We start from the raw sequence: 22,930 nt of genomic DNA, 5'->3' as shown, positions 1-22,930 counted from the left end.
TGGTGCAAATTGTGCACATGGATCCCCAACTTTCAAACTTGGCCCTTGATTAAACCTTTCAATCCTGACCATCCATTGCCCTGTTTATGCTATAAATAGAGCTCTCATTCCTCCATTTTAAACAATCATCTTTCAAATTTGAAGCATCACACTTATGCTCAAATTCTTTCAAGCTTTCATTCCATATATGCTCATCATTTAGCCTCTTTTAGATCATAAATTAGACTAATATGCATGCTTAGATTACTTTCTTTATCATTTTAGCTCAATGATAGACTAAATATAGTATGCTAGGATAGTATTCATACTAATCTTGTCATCTTATCATTTAGTTTATTGCATTTTTAGCATCATACATAGCTTCACATCTATTTCATACTAAATTTAGCAAAAGCATCTCTCGTTCTCATATTTGCCATCCCTAAACCATTTTGCTCAGTGATCTGAGAGCAAAAACGTTGGTTTGAGGGACATTGTGAGATAGAGAACCATGGGACCCTCCTTGGGAAGCTGAGTAACACTATGTTACTCCATAGATTGCATCAAGAAGTCCTGTGTGTGTGTGTGGACTAGTATTCTATAATATTTTCACATATTTAGTTTCATTCGCCCACTTTTCCTGCATACAGTAGTCATAGGAGTACTTACAGGTTTAGAATCCTCCATTCCAAATTTCTTCAAGATTTCCTTTATGTACTTGGATTGAGTAATGAAAATCTCATCTTTCATTTGTAGTATCTGCAAACCTATAAAATATTTTATCTCACCGATTAATGACATCTCAAATTCTTTACTCATTTCATTTCCAAAGTTCTTGCATAGAGAGTCATTTCCACTAAAGATAATATCATCAACAAATATGGCTAAGATCAGTATTCCATTTTCATCATTCTTCATGTACATATTATTGTTTTCACTTGTTCTTATAAAACCAATTTTGATCAAATATGTGTGCAATCTCTCATACCATTCTCTAGGTGCTTGTTTCAGACCATATAAAGCTTTGTTCAATTTACATACCTGATCTTTATTCTTGTCTTCAACAAATCCTTCATGTTGTTCAATATAAACTTCTTCTTCTAGTATACCATTCAAAAATGCAGATTTGACATCCATTTGATATACCTTGAAAATTTTGAAAGCAGCATATGCCAAAAATGTTCTTACTCCCTCAAGTCTAGCCACAGGTGCAAAAGTCTCACCATAATCTATTCCTTCTTCTTGAGCATAACCTTTGCAAACTAGTCTTGCTTTGTTCCGAATGACCTCACCTTTTTCATTTAGCTTGTTTCTGAAAAACCACTTTGTACTGATTACATTTTTGTCCTTCAGTCTTGGGACCAATGTCCATGTTTCATTCTTCTTGATTTGATCAATCTCTTCTATCATAGAATTTACCCAATCTTCATTGTTAAATGCTTCTTTTACTATTCTCGGTTCAAATTCAGATATCAGACATGTGTTTTGTCTTAGTTTGTTCATTGTCATCATTGGATCATCCTTATCTCCTATAATCTGTCTTGATGCATGATTTCTTCTGACATATTTGGCTAATATAGGCTTGGTAGGCTCTGTATGATCTTCTTCATCACTCGGTAACTGGATATTATCTTCATTTTCTTCAGCAACTTTCTCGGTAAGATTTCTTGGTTGAACATAAACAAATTCTTCATAATTTTCTAGTTCTTTGGAATTTACTTCATCATTTCTTTCTGCAAATTCATCAATTTTCACATTTGCACTTTCTACTATTTTGTTAGATGATTTGATCGGACATTTAAATGCTTTACTTCTAGAAGAATAACCAAGAAATGTTCCTTCCTCGCTTTTCTGATCAAACTTTCCATTTCTGTCATCTTTGTGAACATAACATCTACTTCCAAAGATTTTAAAATAACTTACATTAGGTTTCTTGTCATACCAGATTTCATATGGTGTCTTCAAAGTTCCTTTCTTTAGTTGTACTCAGTTCAGGGTGTAAATTGCAGTGCTGATTGCTTCTCTCCAAAATGTTTGAGCTACCCTCTTTTCTATCATCAGGGTTCTGGCATAGTCTACAATTGATCTGTTTCTTCTTTCAGCTATCCCATTTTGCTATGGAGTTCTTGGTGTAGATACTTGCCTTTTAATACCATGATCATTGCAAAATAAGTTAAATTCATTAGAAGTGAACTCTCCTCCTCTATCAGATCTAAGACATTTCAGCTATCTTCCTGTTTCATTTTCAACTCTTCCCTTGTACCATTTAAGCATTTGAAAAGCTTTTGATTTTTCTTTTAAAAACATAACTAACATCATCCTTGAGTAGTCATCCTTAAATAATATGAAATATTTATCACCATAATAACTTTGAACTTTCATAGGACCACAAAGATCAGTGTGTACAAGATCTAAAATTCCTTTGGAAGTGTAGGACTTACGTGTAAAGCTTGATCTTGTCATCTTACCCATCTGGCATCCTCGGAACATAGCATTCTCAGGTTTTTCCAAGCTCAGTAGACCTCTTACTCGGTGCTTTTTACTTATTTTGATCAGATTATCAAAAATTACATGACAAAACCTTTTATGCCATAACCAGCTATCTTCTATTTTTGCATATAGACATTTGTTCCGAGTTGAGTCAAGATGAAATGTATTACCTTTTGTTTGTGTCTCGGTAGCAGCCATCTTTCCATGTTTGTCATGAACTTTGACACATCCCTTCTGGAATTCTATTCGGTATCCTATATTGTTTAGCTGTGCTACACTCAACAAATTGTATTTCAAACCTTCAACCCAGTAGACATCATCACATTTAGCATTGTCAAGAAGTGTTATAGATCCGTTACCTTTCACTAGACAAGGTGCATCATTACCAAATCTTACATATCCTCCATCATAGTCTTCTAATTTAACAAACTTGTGTTTATCACCTATCATGTAATGTGAGTATCCACTATCTATGATCCAAGAATCATTCTTATTTATGTGAGATATTAAGGCTTTTTCTTCATACCTTTCTTCATCCAATCCATCTTTAATAGCCACATAAACAACTTCCTCTGTATTAGTTTCATCAGATTTATCATTGTTGGATTCCTCATTAGCTACTAGGCATGTCTTTCTATCTCTCCTTCTGAAGTCTCAGTGTCCTCTATAGTGATTGTCTTTCTGTCTATCTTCTCGGTATTCTCTCTTTTCACTAGATTCTATGTCAGGGAAGTTAGAAGCCATATGTCCTATTTTATCACAATTGAAACATTTTAAAGGTAGCTTTCCTTTATACTTACCTTTGCCTCTCGGTAACCTTATGACCAAGTGCTTCAAACTGTTCTTGCTTTCTGATTGCCTCATACAATTTGTGTACTTCTTCCATGTTTTTACAAAATCTCTCACTTGCTCCACTGTGATTTCCTTCAGAATACTTATTCATTCTATCATTATAGTCATCAGATTCACTAATATGAAAAGAACTGAATGCAAATTCAACTTTATTTACCGAAGACCCACTGTTATCAAAATTACTTAACTCAAATGCATGTAGCTTACTGATAGTAGCATCCAAAGAGATTGGAATGTTTGGTACAAATATTAATTCATTGATTGTAGAGACTGGCATAAGAAGGTAGAAGGGTTCTCAACAACTTACTTGTTACATCCTTTTCTTCAATAGTTCCTCCTGATCCTTTAATTTGATTGACAATTTCCTTTAACCTTGTACTATTTGGGTTATGTTCTCACCTTCATTCATTCTCATGGATTCAAGTTTTTCTCTTTGACTATCTACTTTTGCTCTTTGAACATGTTCATCACCACCATACACAGATATGAGCTTGGTCCACATTGCTTTTGCATCATTACAACGTTCTAGATCATTAAACTCTGAGTCAGTCAATGATGATGTTATTTCAATCATAGCTTGAATATGTTATTTCTTTGCCTTTATCTCTTCCATGGTCATCGGGTTGGTGCCAGGTGCTATGTAATCATTCTCCAAATAATATGTTGCATATTCTCCAATTCTTGATAAATGCAGCTTCATCCTTTTCTGCCATGAGGAGAAACTTGACTTGTTCAGCTTTGGTGCATCCCTTTTATACATCTTCGGATCTTTTCCTCAAGTACCTTTAAACTTTTCTTCCAGAGTCCAAAGCTCTGATACCAATTGTAAATTTCTGGTGCCAATAGTTAATAAGATGAGAGAGGGGGTGAATCATACAAACTTAACTTGTTCAATATATTCAATAGATTCAACCTCGGTAGCTTATACTTTAGAATATGTAACCAAAACTATAAAATATTCGAACTCATGAACAGATAACATCACAACACATATAACACCAGATTTAACGTGCAAACCCAAATAGGGAAAAACCACTGTGGGATTTCGGACCCACTAAGAAATATACCCTTCTGGAGTATGCTCGGTTAAAAGCTAATCCTGTTAAAGATTACAAACACATTGCTAGATGTGACCCAGTTAAGGGATTTCCCTTAGACTTGTTAGAGTCTTGCACTTTGTTAGAAGTGACCTTGTCAGAGGATTTCAAACACTCATTTAGAATGTTACCTTGCTAGAGGGTTTACAAATAAGATTGTTAGGTCCACTCGGTTAAGAGATTTCTTATCACTTACAAAATAAATAACAGTAATAAATTATATCTACAACTTCACATCTAAATTGCTAAAGCAAATTCAATTTAAACAATCTTGTCATAAGACTTATCTTGTCCCTTGTTGGGCTTCTCAATCTATTCTTCAATCAGATTTTCAAGCTTCTAAGCTTGGTAAACAATCCTATAGCATCATTGTGCATACATTTGCCCACATTCATTGTTTATCAACAATTCCTTATTTATAAACAATTTCTAACCGCTTAATCTCCTTGATCACATTTCCCATGATCAATCTTAGCCATCAGATCATAAAACTTTGACTAGGTTCAATGTATCCTTTGATCTAAAAAATGTTTTACATCACCTTGGAACTTGCATTCCTTCGTAGGAACTTGTGCTAGGGTATTGTGGTTCAATCTATGTTGTATATCTTCCTCTTGATTTTCCATTGCCGTATATTCTTAACAATATTCTTGCATGACATACCAATCATTTATTCATCTCTAGCTCATTAGCATCCTTCATTAAATAGTGCTTTTATCCATCCAATGTGATCTATTATAACTCGGTTGTTACTTGGTTAATACTGAACTTCACTCGGTAGACATTTTGCCTTCTTTAACTAATATCGATAACCTTAGGGTTTACCGATGAGGTTCTTTGCTCGGTGACATAGTACAATATTAAACTTATAATCAGCAACATATGTAGGATATCAAAACAATAAAAAACAACATGATCTCATCATTGTCTAACTCGGTAATAGTTGCCCATTTATTTCTCCCCTTCATTATCACATTCTTTCTGTGCCTCTTACCGACCTCTTAATACTCATCAAAACATACTTCTCAAGATATGGCAACATCATACTGAATCAGAAAATCAATTTCTTGACATCAATGACAAAATAATATTATTAAGACAGTAATCATCCTTCTTCAGTTATATCAATAATCTCTAACAACCTTCTCAATATCTTGATTGAAATACCAACAATCTCCTTTCTATTGTAATGCCAACACTATGTCGGTTACTGATTTGAGTGACTTTATCACTATTGGTTGAGTGTTCATTAGAATTCCTACTCTGTACATCAAATATTGCTTGTCCGATTGAATTTGCCAATGTGGTCATGACCATAACACCAAATACCTGTCTCCATCACTCCTGTAAAATTGTATCATCCAACTTTTCATCAATCGCCTGTACTAGTTGCATGAATGCAACTCTACTCCTATTTATCGGTTGAAGTCCTAATTACCGGTTCTCTATTAAACTATCTTTTGTACCAGTTATACCTTACCAGTTGGATTCCAAGACTTAGATGATTATAGAAACATTATTTCCATCAATGAAAATTCAAGACTTAGTCATCAAACATGAATCTCAATCTATTCATCACATTCACCAATCAATCCTTTATCGATTCAGTCAAATGCAAACATTCTCCCCCTTTGGCATTAATGGCAACAATTATGAAAAAAAATTCAACTAAGTGTGTAATACAAAAATTGACTTCATGACATATAATCCCCCTTAGCATTTACATGCTATTACAAAATTTTGACTAACTCTTGAACTATTACTCCCCCTTTGATAACAATGCCAAACAAAGAAGTAAAAACATGAAAGATAAATATATGTTACATCAAAATTAAAATAGCATATATGAATGTCTTTACAATGCAATCTTAGAAAAAACATCACTAAAATGATATTTCAATTGCTTCACATCATTATGCCAGGTCCCCAAAATAGTGTCGGTTATCTCCACATGTATCCTGATTTGCACAACAAACTCCTCCATGGCATCTATGGTACTCATCTCTGGTGTTGCAAGGATGGCTTCAGTTTCCTTATCTGGATGTTTGTAATTCCTATATTGATCTAGTCCTCTTAACCTATTCATTTTCATAAGCTTTTAGCTTATGCTGAAGTTCAACAACCAATCTTCCAAAATTGATAGCAGAGTCATTAAGGGGCTTGAATGACTCACTAAGAACTTAGAGTTCTTTCTCATCTTCCTCCTCCTTCTTCAAATCAGCACAAAACAATGAAAATTTAGAAATAGTTGAGAGGATATTACCTCCAGTTTCAAGTCCTTCTTTCAAATAGTTCTTATTGGTAGTCATGACAACTTTACCTTTATCAATTTCATTCATCAATTGCTTAGATATTTTATTCTTGTAATCCTTCTCAACATTAACATAAGCTGTATCCTCAAATGATTTCATTTGATCTCTGGCATCAGAAACAAGTTGTCCAATCTTATCAATAAGAGTAACAAAATTATCTATATTAGTCTCCGATAGGAGACTAGACAAAATCTCAACAACATTCTTTATTGTTTCTGCCTCTGTTGTTCTTTCATCCTTTTCTTCTTGGCTTGAGATTGCATGGTAGTTGAAATCTCCATCAACTTAGTTGAGCTCAAATTGTCCATGTCTAGTGGTCCTTTGATGCTTATAGCATCATCATCATCATCTTCATCAATAATTTTTTTTTAGAATCAAGTGACAAAGGTGTCACTTTACGCATAGTATCCTTTATTTTCTTTTCTTCAGTTTCCTCTTCTACCTTGTCCTCTTTCCTCTCTTCTATATTCTTTTCTCATGTCTTCTTCTCTGTATCTTCAAGCTTATCATTTGTCACTTCCTCTTTCTTTGCACTTTCTTTATCCTTTTTAGTTTCTTGTACTGGTGGGGGCTGTGTATCAATAGTTTGAGTTAACATCAGTGGCTCCTCATCCTTGTTTTCTTCTTCATTTTTCTTTTCTTCCTGTCCCTATTCTTGTTCATGTTGCTCAGACATTTGAACATCAACATTGTCAATAGAATCAACATCATCATTATTACCGGTATCATCATCATCAAAGATAATCACAGGTTCAGTTTGTGTGTTCAACGGTTGATCATCTACCGGTTGATCACCCATCACAATTTCATCAGGTTCAAAATCAATTATTTGAACACCTTTCAAAAGATCTTCAGCCTTAAACTAGTTAGACAACTTAGATAACCGATGAACAACTAAGAGGGGGGTGAATTAGTTGTTAAAATATTATATAACTTTAAGCATTAAAACTTGATGCAAGAGCATCATCGGTTCACAACAATCTCTCATCAACCAAAAACATTTTGCTTTTTGTTTTGTTTTCAGTTTGCAGTTTCAGTTTTCCTTTCTGTGTGTCCTAGTTTTGGCTCACCAGATCCTGTGGAGTTGGATTCTACTTGAAGACTTGATCATATTTCTTTCTTTCAAACCGCATCTCTTTTGGATCACTTTCCAATAAGATATCGCTACCGGTTTCCATGACAGTTTCTTGTTACCGGTTGCATGAGACCTATTGTGGTGATCTACTAGAACCCATTCCAAAACTTGTGGAGCCTTGGGAGTTGATTTCATTGTTCCTTGGTGTGTGGCCAACCTTATACATTTCATCCTTTCAATTTTCTAGAGGAATCTCTTGGCGGAGGCCAACCTTTGTTATTTTCATGTTAGGTCTTATTCTTCGAGCTTAGATCCCTTTTGGGCTGAACGGATCCTTTGGATCCATATATATATATTTATAATCACGCTTTAGAATGAAATAAATTAGAATCAATTAGAGTATCAAATAGATATACTATACATAGAAGATAGATCTTTTGATTCAAGGTCCCGGTTGTGACCTATTCTACCAGGACTGTGTTGGTATGTTGTAACCCAGTTGTTACCCATTGGATGTAATCAAATTTTATGTAATAAAAATATATGTTCTGCATTGCCTACATCATATCTGTGTGTTTCCATTGTGTTTACTCTTGCTGATCAGTTTGGATTGATCTCTTTGAGGTCCCTCTTCACTAGTGACTAATTCAAAACCTTATTACTAGAATACATAAACCAAATACTAGAATAGAAGATATAACAGTTAAGTAAAAATATAACCTACAAAAAATTTACCAACCATCCACAAAAGATAACACCGAGATTTGTACATGGAAAACCCAGCAAAGGGAAAAACCATGGTGGGAAGCCTACCCACAGTCAGATAGTACTTCTGTAGTAAGTATATGATTACATAAAGAGGGGCCTACACATGCAGGAAGGCCAACAACCTAGAGAGCACCGCTCATCACAAAAGAACCCTCACTTACTACAAAATAAATCTAGACTACAATCTAGAAAGTGATGAATAATGATGAATAGTAAATACCCAACAGATACTGAGAGGGGGGTGAATCAATATAGACAAAAACTTCTTAAAAAACTTAAACTGCAAAGGCTGCACTAACTGGTAACTAATATCACCAATCCGAATCAAGGCACTATCAGTAAAACACAACATGATTGTAAAAGACATAAATCGGTAACATCTAGATCTTCTCAAAACCTAATATCTCATCTCAACTACACCCATATGCTTAAGCAAGTAATACATCAGAAATACAATGACCATTGGATCAGCTTGCATTACCGCTTAACAGAAAACACTAAAACATCACATGAAAAAGCATAACACATAACACACTATTTTTTCACATGGAAACCCAACTAAGAAAAACCATTGTGAGGATGAATACCCACAAGTTGTTCTTGAACTCTTCTGAAGTTTGCTCTATTAGGAGCCTAATCCAGTTAAAGACTTTACAACTAGTTCTGCTAGGAACCAATCCTGCTAGGGATCACCCAGTTAAGGGATGGCTAAATACCCAGTTAGAGGTTAAAACCTTATTAAAGGTTACCTTGTAAGAGGATTTGAAGAACTCAATGATTTTGAGTCACCCTGTTAAAGGATTTACAAAAAGCCTATTAAAGCTACCCGGTAAAGGGATTTTCCATCTGCTGAAATTGTTAGAAGTCAACAGGTAATACACTGATCTGATAACAACACTTAATGCCAAAGAAAATCCGCTTCAATTTCTTTACATCTGCAATCACACTCTACAAATCTCTGCTTACTCCTTTGGTTTGGCAAGAATCACCTCACATAAATTCATTTGCCAACAACTTCAAATAAAAATCATCATCAACCTTATAGACAACAATTAGGTCAGTGGCCAAAACCTAAAAACCTAAGCATCTAGATTAACAATATAGTCGGTCCAATCTTGGCTATTTAAACACATTACATAGGGTAAAACAATCTTGAACAAATCTCAAGATGTTCTCCATCATCCGTTCTTTGCCGCTTCTGGAAGCTGATAACCCATCATGCGCTCTCCACCATTTACTAAGATTTTGCACATTCCTGAGGTAGATAGAATCAATCTTCTTTATGCAAGATCCTCAAGGAGATCCTTCATGCGCACAAGGCTAACGTGGGAACGTGATCTAATCTTCATTTCAATGCTAACTCATCACAAGATGTCGTCAGTCAAATCACACAAACTTGGAATGCATCAACCAGAAACCCTGAAGCTGAGACTACCAACTGGTAGTCATATCAAATGAAAATCTGATACAAAATTTGCATATACCAGTTCACACTCCAACATACCAGCTCACTTGTTGTATATACCGGTTCATAGCATCATACCGGTTCACTTGCCAGTTTGCTTACTTCAATATATCAATTCATACTTCAACATATTGACATCAATGACAACATACAATCCCATCATGTCATCAAACTCTGCACATATGCCAACAATCTCCCCCTTTGGCATTGATGGCAATACACAAAGATATCTCTACATCTTCTTCCATATTATATGTCTTCAATACTGCAGATATCTTCTCTACTTGACATCTTCTCCTCCTTTGACAACAATGCCAAAGTGGAGGCACAAACATCCATGATCTACTATGCTGCTACTCCTCAGGTAGTCATATCAAATGAAAACCTGATACAAACTTTGCATATACCAGTTCACACTCCAACATACCAGCTCACTTGTAGCATCATACCAGTTCACTTGCCAGTTTGCTTACTTCAATATATCGGTTCATACTTCAACATATTGACATCAATGACAACATACAATCCCATCATGTCATCAGACTCTGCACATATGCCAACAATCTCCCCCTTTGGCATTGATGGCAATACACAAAGATATCTCTACATCTTCTTCCATATTATATGTCTTCAATATTGCAAATATCTTCTCTACTTCACATCTTCTCCTCCTTTGACAACAATTCCAAAGTGGAGGCACAAACATCCATGATCTACTATGCTGCTCCCCCTAAGGAGTAGCATCCTTCAACACATGAATCCTATAAAACATTTGACAATGCAATACCTGACTGGTGTGGAGCACATACCTTTAGTTGACCTCTTAATGGGGAAGCACCCCTAATTCACCTCTTAAATAGGTAAATGTAGCCTTCGATAGAGGCTTGGTGAATATATCTGCTAACTGCTCTTTACTAGAAACATGCTCCAATATGTAACCTCTTTGTTTTGAACTTTCTCCCTCAGAGATGTTACTTGAGCTCGAAGTTCTTGGTTCTAGCATGCAATACCAAATTCTTGGAAATATTAATTGCACTTGTGTTATCACAAAATATACTCACGGGTTCATATACAAGGACTTTGAAACCACTTAATACATGCTTCATCCAAATTGTCTGAATGCAGTTCATAAATACTGCTACATATTCTACTTTTGTTGTGGACTGGGAGATATAACTCTTCTCCTTGCTCATCCATGAGACTAGTCTACCACCGAGAAAGAATGCACCACCGGTTGTGCTCTTCCAATCATCCACATTACTAGCCTAATCGACATCTGTGAATAATTTGAGATTGAAATCATTATTGTATGGATACCACAATCCATAATCTATAGTTCCCTTCAGATATCTAAGAATCCGCTTGACTTCTACCAAGTGGGATTCTCTTGGACTTTTCTAGAAATGTGCAGCAATGCCCACTGCATGTGCAATGTCCAGTCTGCTGTGTACTACATAGTCCAACTTACCAATCATTGACCAATATTCCTTCTCATTCACCAATGCTAAGTCATCTTCTTTTGACAATTTACAACCATTCATCATAGATGTACCAACTAGTTTTTTGTCTACCATGCCAAAGGTCTTCAACACCTCTTTGACATACTTGGACTGAGTGATAAAGATACCATCTTTCATTTGTTAAATCTATAGTCCAATGAAGAACTTAATCTCTTCGATTAGTGACATCTCGAATTCCTTCTTCATTTCATCTGCAAATGCATGGCTCATCTTGTCATCTCGATCAAAAATTATGTCATCAACAAATACTTCACAGATCAAAATCTGATCTCCTTCTATCTTCAAATAGATATTACTATCTTCACTCATTCTTTCAAATCCAATCTTCACAAGATGGGAGTGTAAATGTTCATACCATGCTCTAGGTGCTTGCTTCAATCCATACAAGGCTTTATGTAGCCTACACACCATATCACTATTTTCTGATAGGGCAAACCCATCTGGTTGCTCTATATACACTTCCTCTTAAAGTATTCCATTCAGGAATGTAGATTTCACATCCATCTGATACACTTTGAATCCCTTGAAGGTTGCATATGCAAGTAGCATTCGAACTCCTTCCAATCTAGCTACTGGAGCAAAGGTTTCTCCATAGTCTTCTCCTTCTTCTTGAGCATATCCCTTACATACCAATATTGCTTTGTTTCTTACCATTGTGCAATCTTCATTCAGCTTGTTTCTAAAAGCCCATTTGGTGCCAATAACATTTTTGTGCTCAGGTCTGGGTACCAAAGACCATGTACCATTCTTTTCTATCTGGTCAAGTTCCTCTTTCATAGCCTTAATCTAGTCGTCATCTTTGTGTGCCTCTTTAAATATTTTGGGCTCAAATTTAGAAATCATGCAAGAATTCTCTCTAACCTTTCTTCTTGTAAGTATTCCTGCATCCTTATTCCCTATGATTTGCTTTGGATCATGATGCAACTTTACATACCTAGGAATGATTTTAACTGATTCCTCTTTCTTTTCCTCTTCATCCTCATCTTCATCAGCATCTACTGGTGTAGGAGCACTGTTACTTGTACTTGGTTGTTTTGCAACCGGTTCCTAGAAGGTTACATCCGATTCATCTACCGCTCGCTCGCTACTAGTTTCCTCAGGTTTCTCAGAGGTTTCATCAACTCTAACATTGATACTTTCAACAATTCTCTAAGTCCTACTATTAAAACACTTGAGAGCTTTGCTCTTGGTGGAATACCCTAGGAATATTCCCTCATCGCATTTTGCATCAAACTTGCTATAGTATTCACTTCTCTTGATATAACACTTGCTACCAAAGACTCTAAAGTAGCTTACTATTGGAGTCTTACTGGTCCAATACTCATAAGGAGTTTTATCCTTACTTTTCTTGATGAGTACTCGATTCATAGTTTATACTGTAGTGCTCATTGATTCTCTCCAAAAAGTGTGAGCAACATTCCCTTGAATAAGCATCATTCTGGTAGCTTCAAATACAATCCGATTGTTCCCTGCTAGGCCATTCTGCTATGGAGTCTAGGGGGCAGACAATTTCCTCTTGATGTCATTCTCTTCATAATAGTTATTGAATTCACCAGAAGTGAACTCACTTCCTTGGTCAGTTCTAAGGCATTTAATCCTCTTATCACTTTCCTTTCCAACAAGTGCTCTGAAGGCTTTAAACTTTTCAAAAGCTTCAGACTTGTTTTTCAAGAATGTGACCCACATCATTCTTGAGCAATCATCAGTAAGAATCATAAAGTACCTATCTCCCTGAACACTCCTAGTTTTCATAGGACCACACAAATCAGTGTGCACAAGATCAAGTAAATTATCTGCTGTGAAAGATTTATCTTTGAATATTGAGGAAGACATTTTCCCAGTTGACATTCTCTGCACAAAGGATTCTCCAGTTTGTTCAACATAGGCAATCCTCTAACTACATTGATCTTAATGGCCTTCACAATATTATCAAAATTTGCATGGCAGAGTCTCCTATGCCATATCCAACTGTCATCAAACTTAGCCATTAGGCATTGACTGATATTTGTATTTAACTGAAATAAGTTACATTTGGTCTCCATATCGGTGGCCATCATGTCACCACTCTTTCCTTTTATTTTGCACACTCCATCTTTTAATTCAAGAGTGATTCCTTTATCATTCAGCTGGGCAACACTCAAAAGGTTATGCCTGAGACCTTCTACCCAATACACATTATCAGCACTGCTTTTTCCATTTAGAGAGATGGACCTTTTGCCTTTTACCATACATGGTCCATCATTACCGAATTGGACTACACCTTCATCGTACTCTTCCAAAGATAGAAACTTCCTCCAGTCACCAGTCATGTGGTGAGAACATCCACTATCAATAATCCACTCATTAGAATTATCAAAGCAGGAGACAAGAGCCTTCTTGTCTAACACATCTTCCTTAACAAATACAAACACTATGTCTTCGCTTTCTTCATCTTTTGATTCATCATCAGTGACACCTTCATCAACTACAACAAGACAATTTCTCCTATTTCCTCCTTTGAACTTTTTAAACTTCTCCAGTTTGTCCTTATTATCACTGTTGGGACAGTTGATAGCAATGTGTCCTATCCTATTGCAAGAAAAACATTTCAAAGGGAGCTTACCTCTGTATTTTCTAGTTCCCTTAGGAAGTCTCTTCGCAAGAAGAGCTTCAAACTCCATCAAGATCTCCTCATCATCCATATCTCTGTTTTGTCTAGGTTCATAGCTAGTACTAGCCTCTTTTCCCTTTCTAGATAGTGCAGCAGATTCTCTAAAGGTTGATTCAGTCTTCTGAACACTGCCATCATAACTGTTTAGCTCATATGCAGTCAACTTAGCAATGATGGAGTCAAGGAATACCTTTGTCTTGTCAATAGATCTCAACTCCTGAATAAAGGCAACCCTTATTTCATAGACCAGTAATAAGGATCTCAAAACTTTGCTACCAATGGTGGGATCATCTATTTTTCCTCTTGCACTCTTGATGTCTCCTACAACAGTTTTAATTCGTATCCCATATTGTTGAATGGTCTCTCCTTCAACCATCTGCATGTCTTCAAATTTTCCCCTAAGGCTCTCTTCCTTAGCTTGCTTCACATGCTCATCACAACCATAGATAGTCTCTAGGGTATCCCATACATCTTTGGGATTGTCTTTGTCTTGAACATCTATAAACTCAATATCAGATAGACTGCTGATAAGAGCTTCCATGACTTGCCCATTCTCTTGAATTTCTCTTCTTTGATCATTAGTGAGAGTACTAGTAGGGACAACATAAGTATTCTCAACATAGTTATAGTGTTGAGCACCCATGCTTTTAATGTAGATCTTCATTCTATCCTTCCATATCTTAAAGTTATCTCTGTTGAACTTAGGACCTTCCCTCTTCATCATTAGAATAGAATCTTTTCCTCAAGCGGTTAAGCTTATAACACAGAGGACCTGGAAGACACTCTGATACCAATTGATGAATAATGATGAACATTAAATACCCAAAAGATACTAGAGGGGGGGGGCTGAATCAATATAGACAAAAACTTCTTAAACAACTTAAACTGCTGTAAAGCGGAAAAATCGAACCCTAGTTGTTCTCCCCTCCCCAACTCCAAGGAGAGAGAAGGGAGAGTCACTAGGGTTGATGGTTTTCACTTAGGAGGGACTTTACATTCAAAAGAGGGGTTGAAACCCACAAGATCCAATCCCACGCAATGCAAGATTGGATTCTATATGAGTTTCAAGGGTTGTGATAGCAAGGATACCCTCTTTTGTAAAGAAATGTAGATAGAATGATTAAGCTAAGAATACATAGAAAGTGAGAAAGATTTGCTTATAAACTGAGATAGGGATATGATATGAAGCTGCGGACCTGGAATTAGCAGTAAAATGTCGAGATGGTGCTGTTCTGCAAATTTGAGCGAAAGTTGACAGGACGATGGTGCCCGGCGTGCACACGGTCCTCCGAAAAATCCGCAAAATGAAGGGGGATCTGTTCGTCTCTGCACAAGGATTCCAGATCTTCAATTTCAGCCACGTACCTACAACCTACACACAGAAAAGTGAAGATGATTGGGGGGTTAGGGACTAGGGGTTTTCCCTTAGGTCAAACCCCGGTTTTGGAATTAACCAAGAAATGAGAAATGTTGTAAATGTAATGTAAAACAAGTACTAATACCTTGTTGTAAGGATGTTTGTATCCTTATATGTGAAGGTATAGATGTTATTGTATGTTGTATGTTGTGTGTTGTAGTATGTGATCTCCTCTTCAATGGTTGAATCCTTGTCTTGAATGCAACACTTAGCCTTGAATGGAGACTTAGAATGATCAATTGCTTGAAGGAATGCTTGAATGCTTGAATGCTTGAATATCATTTTCACCTTTTTCCATCCTCTCCAAAATGAGAGAGGAAAAGTAGTTTATATACTTGCCGATTAGGGTTAAAAGACTGATTTTCCCGACCTTAGGCCAACCAGGAAATGTTATTTTCCAATTTGCAAACAAAAAGGCCCGAAGTCCCATAGGAGACCGGGCCCAAAATAGGGCCAGGGACCAGGGCGCTGGGCACCATGGTCCTAGGGGACCAGGGCGCTGGGTGCCCTAGTCCTAAAGGACCAGGGTGCTAGGCTCTCTGGTCCCACCTCCCGGGGCAGCAGGGTGCAAGGAGGATCAGGCCAGGGTGCTTGAAAAATGCAGTTTTTGGTGTCGTGAGCAAGTTTCGGGGTCTCCATTCAGGTTCAGTGTTGCGTCACCATCGTGAAGACCCAAATGCGGTTGAAATTGCAAGTGTTGCAATTTTAGGACACTACATTTAGCCCCCACTTTAGTGGGAGTATAAGCGTACGCTCATACTTCCGGTAAAGTACAAGGAAACAACATTGAAAAACTTTCACCACGTCAAGGAGGAAAGATACACCAAGCCCCCAGTGGACTAAGGATCTTACGACTTCGATTGACAAAGTAAAAGGGAAGATCACGAGGGAGAACCATGACTGTCAGTAGTAAGGTTCCCTCACTATGAGTCATGCAAGAAAGATATCAAAAATTTTCAAGGCAAGGCTAAATTTGCCAAGAAATTTTCAAGTATCTTGAAAAGATATGAATGGGATATCTTGAAAAGATATGAATGGGATGTATGCCCCCCTACATTAAAGCGATTGCACACGCCTCACCGGGGGTGATTTCTTTAAGGTAGTGATACATATAAGAAATGAGAAAGGAAAGGAGCACGTTATCACAAGGATTTAGCCCCCAAGTGTGAGATAAGCCCAAGGATAATAGACACAAAACACAAAGCACAAGGTGACTTCGCTTTCCTTGGGGTCAGTATGCCGTATGATAATTCATGTATATCATATGTATGTATGCATAATTGTTCTTCATTCCCCAATCAAGGAAGGTCACCTAGAAGAAGGGAACACATGTGTCTTTTGAGTCAACATGAGAGAGACCAAGAGATCTCAATGTTTTGCATCGTCCTCAAGTAGACAACACTAAGGACAACAAATAGAAGAATGAGAATAACACATAGAAGAAGTAACAAAAGAGAGGGGGAGAGAATCTGCTATGCTAATGAAACTAGTCTAGCACGTCATCTACCCCCCGATCTTGCTGATCAATGTTTCAGGAAGGTAGGGAACACGCTAGAGGAGGAACATCCAACATAGTAGATGGAGCTATCACAAGATCCAAACAAGGGCTATGTTCATATCCCAAGCCGCGGTGTTCTTGTCTAGGAGCTAGGATAAGTGCTTTAGAAAATTCATTAGATAAATGGTTATCAATATCAACAAGTTCATATTCACTATCAGAATGAACAGGAGTAATATTTTCATCATGAATAACATTTTCATCCATATCATCATCAAGATTTATAAAAATAGGATCTTTAACTCGCACAGGATCAAGACCATCATGCATCTTATGTTTAGGAGATTTTGGCTCAATCATCGGCTGAGGAGAAAATGGAATAATGCTTGTTGAAGGTGTTTTTGGGGATTGCAAAGTTTGAGAGGCAGCTGCCTGAGCTCTAAGACGATGCTTTCGTCGGTGCTCACGTGCAGAACGATTTCGTCTAGTCTTAGTAGGAAGTTGAGAAGATTGAGGAGGAGGAATGTTCTCATCCTTATCACTTGGGTGTTTAGGTTGTGGTCTCTTAGGCTGGATAATAGGAGAAGAGGAAGGTCTCTTCTCTCTATAAAAGGATGGAGGAGGAACTGCTCCATATAAGAGAGAAATATTTGGTTTAGGAAGGAGACCAAGTCCATCATGACGAGGAGGTATAGGTCTACTCTTAGGAGGTTTATTAGATATAGGCATAGTCACATCCATAGGGATGGGTTGGGAATCTTCTTGAGGAAAGACATTAGTTTTATCTTTCAAAGGAAGAACTTCCTTCTCAAGAATGATAGGAATGTCAAGTTTGGGTGTTCTAGGTTCACTTAGAGATAGGATCATATCTGTTTTCCACTTTTGATAAGATCTGAAAAGATGATCACTTCGCGGAGGAAGAGATTGGAATTGTTTAGGCCAAAAGTAATCAATAGGAACGCTAGAAGTTCTTTCAGCTGGTTTAAAGAGACTATGATTGACAGTAACAACTTCACCATTATGGGGAAATTTCAAACACTTGTGAATAGGAGAAGCAATAGCTTTCATGGAAGATAGCCAAGGATAGCCTAGCTTCACACAAAATTGTTCAGATGATGGAATAATAGCAAAGTTCACATCAAGGGATTTGTTACGGACCTCAATAGGTAATGTAATAGAACCAATTGCAGGAGAAGAAAATGCATCAAATAGTTTCACAACCACATCTGTTTTGTCATAGATCACTTGATTCAATTGCAGAGTAAAAAGAAATTCTTCAGTAATAACAGTAACCATGCACGAAGGATCAATAAGAACTCCACGGCAAGGTGTATTCTTGACTTTTGCAACTATATATAAAGGACCATCAGGTGCCCTGATAGTTTCACTGGAATCAAATGTGATGGAAGGTTCTTTAGGGATTTTCTGTTGCTCCACAAAATTAATCACATTCGGAGTCATAGACACAAGATCATCAGGTGAGACAGAGGAATCAGTAGTATCAATCGCATTAGAGGTATGAGAAGGCAATGGATCAGTAAAAATCTGAAGATTTTGGTTAGGAAGAGCTATAGATTTGTTGCCTTTATCATTCACACCAGAAACAGAGATAGTATTATTATCAATCAAATCTTGAATTTTCCCCTTTAAAGCAAAACATTTTTCAGTATCATGCCCAGGTTGACGATGAAATTGACAAAAAGATTTTTTATCAAAATAGGGTGAATTAATCTTTGCAGGATCAATTTGCCTTATAGGAGGAAGAGTAAGCACATTTTATTCCAATAACTTATTCATAATACTATGCGATGATTCATTCAAAGGAGTAAACTTTCTTTCTCTCTTGAAAAACTTAGAAATAGGAGACACACCTGATGCTGCATTCACATTGTTGTTGATGATGTGTTCATTGAATTTAATGGACTCTCTGTTCGGTTTAAACTTCCCAAATGGTTGTTGACTACTATCACCCTTATCACTCGGAGCCATAGGATGTGATTGTTCCATTTGACTCACAGTCAGTTGATAATTGTGAAGAGTTGCGCACAACTGTTGGAAAGAAGTAAACTCAGAAAACAGGAGTTTTTCTCTAATGTCTTTTTGTAAATTAGAAATAAAGATTCTTTGAATATCATTATCAGGCACTGGAAAGGAAATTTGAGCATACAAATGCTTATATCTACTAATGAAATCAATCACTTTTTCTTTAACACCTTGTTTACAATGCATTAAATCAATCAAAGTAACTTTAGGACTTATATTGTTTTGAAATTGTTGAATGAAAGCATTTGCAAGTTGTTCGAAAGAAGTAATAGAATAGGAAGGCAACGAGCAATAATATTGTAGGGCTTTGTCTCTTAATGTTCTAGTAAACAATTTTGCCAGCAACCTTTGGTCATAAGCAAAATCAGTACATATTGTTTGAAAGGTCTTAACATGTGTTAGAGGATCACCCTTACCATTATAAAGCTCCAAATGTGGAATTTCAACATGTTTAGGGGGGATAGCTCGAACAATGTCAAGAGAAAGTGGACTCGCAACATCAAATGTGGGCACACTAAACTTAGATTGATTCATAGAGGCAATTTGTTGCTGTAAAGAAGAGACAGTTTGTGCAAGATTGTTAATGGTCGCTTCAGTCGAAGAGTTCATATTAGACGTGTTAGATTGTGATGGAGGTGTTATGTTATTGAAAGAAGGTAGAGAGTAAGGTGGTGGGACACTATGATAGTTAGTCATAGGAGATGATTGGACAGGAGGAACACTACAAGGAGGAATGGAATGGTTAAATGAATTGCCCCCTTGTGTCATGTTCATTTGTGGAGATATAATAGGAACACTCACTGAAGGAATGAATGAAGAAGTTGAATTGAATGAAGGAAGAGGGTTGATTGAAGAAGAGGGATTGCCCCCATGACTGGTGATCATAGGAGGAATGTCTTGTGTTGAAGTAGTCATTATGTTTGATGTAAAAGTAGGTATGCTAGCAATAGAAGTCATCAAAGGAATAGAATGATTGTCTTGAGTAGGAGGTTGTGTATAACCTAAGGTTTCATCACAACTCTTCATAGGCATCACATTCGAATCCACAATGTGTGCAATACCACGCAAAATATCAATTCCATTCTTATCACTTTGAAGCATACATTTTAGACCCTCAATTAAAGGAAGAGCTTGACTATGAGGGTATTCTTGAGACATCCACTGTCGAAAATCATCAAATTGGTTATCCAATTTTGAAAGTTGTTCTACAGAAACCTCATGGAGAGCTTCTTCATCATTAAGAGGATTAGAGGAATTACCCATGTCCTCGTTAAAAAGATCATTCAAATTAGGTTCCATCTCCTCAATAATTAAACCTTGGAAAGACTTAATTCTAAGGCTTCGTCTAACGGGAATAGTGTAGGTAGGGCTTATTGTTGTAAAAATCATGCACTAAAGAAAGAGAGAAGATTTTTGAATTTTAGAGGTAGCAAATTTTAGTAAAACCAGCCAATCTTCTAGATTTAAGCTGTTAAATACAATCAAGACAATCTCCCAAAATTTCAGAAAAAATGTCCAGGACCGTGGCGCTCGGGGTGCACACGGTCCTCGCAACTTTTTTCGAAATTTGCAGGGATGAAAGTTATGATGATTTTACAGCTAACTTGAAAAAATTGAGTGATTTTACGATCTGTAGATAGGCCAAATTAAAGTTGCAATCTCAAAATTGAACCCTACCCAGATTGTCGAAAAATGCAAAATTTGAATTTTGGAAAAGAGAGGGAAACTAAAATTTTGAATTTTATGATTTTAGAGGGAATACCAAAAGCAATGCAAGTTTTGAAATTTGAAAGTTGACTCAATTTCACACAAAATTCAATTTTGAAAGCAGAAATCAAAGTTGTTGTAATTAAGCACTTAATTTCAAAAGTCACAAATTGCAAAAATTTGAATAAATCACTAAAATTTCGAATGAATGCTAACACACTTTTCAGATTTAGGACAGTAAGAAACACAATTTTGACACAAATTTCAATTTCAACAATTTTTGAATGATTAGAAGCCTCAATCCAACCAGTCACTAGACCAACTTTGACTTTAATTTTGAAAGTGTTAAAATTGATAAAATCAGCCAAAATTCTGGATTTTAGCAGAAAAATACAGTAAGATCTAGCTCCCGAAATTTCGGAAAAAATGTCGGGGACGATGGCGCTCAGAGTGCACACGGTCCTTGTAACTTTTTTCCAAATTTTCAGGGATGAAAGTTATTATGATTTTATTGCGGAATCCAAAGTTACAGCTGATTTGGAGATGTTTTGATCAGTGAAATTGTCGGACAAAGGTTGAATCAAGAGGGTTTCAAAAATTAGGGTTTTGACATTTAACCACTTAATTTTCAGAATTAAAGCACAAATATGAATTGACAATTTGTAATACAAGGGCAGATCTGAAACAAGCATTTAACAATTAAACATTTCACAAGTTTAATTACTTAAAAAGAAAATTTAGGGTTTTTATGCAATTAACCTCTAAAATTTTGCAAAAGATCAAACATGGAAATGTAATCAAGGAATCCAAAATTTTCAGATCTAACCATGAATAATCAGAAAGGATGTTCACGTCGGGTTCACCATAATGTAAAGCGAAAAAATCAAACCCTAGTTGTTCTCCCCTCCCCAACTCCAAGGAGAGAGAAGGGAGAGTCACTAGGGTTGATGGTTTTCACTTAGGAGGGACTTTACATTCAAAAGAGGGGTTGAAACCCACAAGATCCAATCCCACGCAATGCAAGATTGGATTCTATATGAGTTTCAAGGGTTGTGATAGCAAGGATACCCTCTTTTGTAAAGAAATGTAGATAGAATGATTAAGCTAAGAATACATAGAAAGTGAGAAAGATTTGCTTATAAACTGAGATAGGGATATGATATGAAGCCGCGGACCTGGAATTAGCAGTAAAATGTCGAGACGGTGCTGTTCTGCAAATTTGAGCGAAAGTTGACGGGACGATGGCGCCCGGCGTGCACACGGTCCTCCAAAAAATCCGCGAAACGAAGGGGGATCTGTTCGTCTCTGCACAAGGATTCCAGATCTTCAATTTTAGCCGCGTACCTGCAACCTACACACAGAAAAGCGAAGATGATTGGGGGGTTAGGGATTAGGGGTTTGCCCTTAGGTCAAACCCCGGTTTTGGAATTAACCAAGAAATGAGAAATGTTGTAAATGTAATGTAAAACAAGTACTAATACCTTGTTGTAAGGATGTTTGTATCCTTATATGCGAAGGTATAGATGTTATTGTATGTTGTATGTTGTGTGTTGTAGTATGTGATTTCCTCTTCAATGGTTGAATCCTTTTCTTGAATGCAACACTTAGCCTTGAATGGAGACTTAGAATGATCAATTGCTTGAAGGAATGCTTGAATGCTTGAATGTTTGAATATCGTTTTCACCTTTTTCCATCCTCTCCAAAATGAGAGAGGAAAACTAGTTTATATACTTGCCGATTAGGGTTAAAAGACTGATTTTCCTGACCTTAGGCCGACCAGGAAATGTTATTTTCCAATTTGCAAACAAAAAGGCCCGAAGTCCCATAGGAGACCGGGCCCAAAATAGGGCTAGGGACCAGGGCGCTAGGCGCCATGGTCCTGGGGGACCAGGGCGCTGGGCGCCATGGTCCTGGGGGACCAGGGCGCTGGGTGCCCTAGTCCTGAAGGACCAGGGCGCTGGGCACTCTGTTCCCACCTCCCGGGACAGCAGGGTGCAAGGAGGATCAGGCCAGGGTGCTTGAAAAATGCAGTTTTTGGTGTCGTGAGCAAGTTTCGG

The sequence above is a fragment of the Cryptomeria japonica genome, chromosome 2 (assembly GCF_030272615.1).
Source record: "Cryptomeria japonica chromosome 2, Sugi_1.0, whole genome shotgun sequence".
In the NCBI taxonomy this organism is placed as follows: Eukaryota; Viridiplantae; Streptophyta; class Pinopsida; order Cupressales; family Cupressaceae; genus Cryptomeria; species Cryptomeria japonica.
This window is presented reverse-complemented; position numbering follows the sequence as displayed.